General features: G+C 38.1%; 1 long non-coding RNA gene across 1 annotated transcript in view; it reads left to right on the plus strand.

Moving 5' to 3' along the window:
• The window catches only part of LOC125503449, a 19,594-nt gene that overhangs the window by 2,841 nt on the left and 13,796 nt on the right, over positions 1–2,957 (plus strand). The window lies entirely within an intron of this gene.

Here is a 2,957-nt window from a genome sequence, read left to right on the forward strand (position 1 = left end):
CCTACGGATCTCCTGCATGGTCCACGGCCAGCACCTGCCAGAAACACAAGCTGGCAGTAATCCAGAATCGGATACTGAGGATAGCAGCCAAGGCCTGTCAAGGATGTCAGAAATTCCACCCTGCAAAGAGACCTCAAAACAGATGACCTGCTGGACCATATCCAGAACTTAACATCAAAGTTCCTGGATAATGCCCGGCAAAGCAAGAATCCCACAGTCCGGGTTCCTTGCAAAAAGAAGTTTCCCTGTGATCGGGGACACAGTCTTCCTGCGGACACAGTCCAAGAAGAAGACGTGGACCACATGCGATGACCAGTTCCTGCACCACATCGAGAACCATGAGCTAACTCTAAGTTAGTTATAGGAAGCAAGAGAGGCTGTTAGGTTTAGATTAGGTTTGTTAGGTTAATTTAGATTAAGTTATACGATGACATATCTTAAGTTACATAGTGTTAGACACTCTAACGATGTTAGATTTAAGTACTCGTTGATAAGTAGCAGTAGGAAGTTTGTAAACTTAGCTGAAAATAAATTTGTTCAAATAGTATGTACTCTATAAGAGAATAGTCTCTGACTTGCTTTGAAGCGATCAACACGTGCTGCATAGTTACACTGCTGCAAAGTTTCGACTAACCAAAGAGACTGTAATGGTACAATTAATATATTTATATAAAAACACCAATTCTATTGTACCGTGGATGGCCGGGTATCAAACTCTTTCTTCATCTTCCAACTTTTATTCACCTTACCACTTTAAATGCGGAACAGAAACAAACTAACTTCAAAATTACCGTCAACTTCACAAACAATAATAAAAACACACGGAAAACTCGCTCTTTAGACTCGCCGGGTTTAACCTCTTCTGCACTCGGTCGCTCTTGTCACTTCTCCAGCCCAGGTGCGAAACTTCCCGCTTGTCAGTGTCATATTATGAAATTATCATGAAACACCATGAATTTCGATCCCCCCCATTCCAAACGTGGGTACCCCAGGCCATTTCCGTTACACTATTTTTTTCTTTTATTCGGATTTATTTTTTATTCGGCTTCCTTAAGAGCAATGTCTAATTGTAAGCATTTTACTTTTAGAGCATGCTCTACTTCTTCTCGCTCTCTTTTACGGTCTGCCGCTTTCATTGCTGACGTTCTTAATAATTTCATTACAAGGGTCCTGGGAAGGTGTTGTTGTTTGTTGCACCACCGCCGGTCTGTATTAACGATTTTTTTTCTTGGGTCACAATCATTCGGACTTCTTTTTTTGTAGCACTTCCGCAAAGATTCTTTACTGCGGAAGACTTTACTTGGTGACGAGGCGTTGAAATCGGCAGCGATCTTACTCCAGGCATTGTCTTTTTCTTTTTATCCCCGTTATTCCGGGGATCAAAATGGGATAATCCTTGGTAGGATGTCCTTAGTGTTGGAAACAATATCCAACAATTTATTTGTGCCACTTTAAATTTGGTCACCATGCGACGGGAAATAACATCAAACAATTCATTGTTTGTACTACATTGGTCACCATGCAACGGGAAATATCATCAAACAATTCATTGGTGACCAAGCAACGCTTTCTTGCCAGAGGTGAAAAGGTGAGAGGTTGACGAGTTTTTTTTAGTATTAGCTGCCATGTTGTAAGCGAAAGTTCTACATTTTTCTTGAGACGTCGGAGAGACTTCTCTGAGGCTGTGTTTTAGTCGTAAAGAGTTATACTACCCCGTACAATAAATGAAACTTTCATTACTGACTGGCCAAAAGAAGTTATGGTACGATTTTCTTGAAATAGAACTAAATTAATTATAGAAAATTAACAAAACGCTGAAATTACCGTTTTTTTGAGCACACTAATGAACGGATTTTAATATAATTAATAATGCTATAAAAAAAAGGATAAAACTTTTTTTCAATAGCATCAACGGTTCAACAGTTGTGCACAAAAAACGGGCTTTCAGTTACTATGGGGTCTCGAAAGAACTTGTTTTTAAAAAACTCTTTATTCAAGCGATCACAGGATGAGAATGGCGTTAGTCTGCATTTGCAATTACAAGGAAAACAATAAGGTTTTACAATACTACTCAATGTACAATACAGATGCTGAATTGCGTCCTTGCGAAAATGCACTTCTAGTGATAAGGCGAATATAACTTTTCGCACTTTCTTTAATTATTTATAAACAATGTTCCACAGCCGGAAATCGAGCACAAACTATTGTTTCAATATTCTGACATTCTTCCGAACAACTTCCAATAATCTTTTTCCTTCAGATGTTTAGTGCCCGAAACAGGCCTTTAAATTCTAATGGACTCAAAATACGCTCTTCAGCCCGGTTTCAGGTACAAACCAATATTTATCATGAGCCAAAAAATCACAGATGCTTGGAACAAGTACGAGCTTGGAACACACATGGAACCTGTGCCTGAAAAATATTGGTTTGTGTCATCCCTACTGAGAGCAACTACGCAATCAGTTGCTCACCGTTTAAGCGATAATTTATTGTCCGCGCGAAGGGCGATACTACCTTAAAACTGAAATATCTCGCTGCCAGGCGGCGCTCTCCCCGGTACTTACTTAGCATATAGGCTACCGAAAAAATCGTAAAATTAATTATTTTATGTTATTTATTATGTTATGTTATTCATTTTATTTATAATTGTTATTATATTTTTCCCTTCCCGGGCTTCAATCAACGTGTAAAATAATTTTTTTTATATCGTTTATTTCATAACGTTTCAGCGAGACAACAGCGCCATCATCAGATTTAAAATTTATACAAACTCATAATTGGGAAATATTAAATTCTCTTCACCTCAATTTATTCCTGGGATAGAATAATTTAAACAAATTTGAGGTTTCAAGACAGCAAATACCTAAAAGAATGTAACGTTTACCAATTATGAGTTTGTATGAATTTTAAATCTGATGATGGCGCTGTTGTCTCGCAGAAACGTTATGAAGTAAACG

This window comes from Dendroctonus ponderosae, unplaced genomic scaffold (assembly GCF_020466585.1).
Source record: "Dendroctonus ponderosae isolate FM_Combo_2020 unplaced genomic scaffold, Dpon_F_20191213v2 Dpon_F_20191213_2, whole genome shotgun sequence".
NCBI lineage: Eukaryota > Metazoa > Arthropoda > Insecta > Coleoptera > Curculionidae > Dendroctonus > Dendroctonus ponderosae.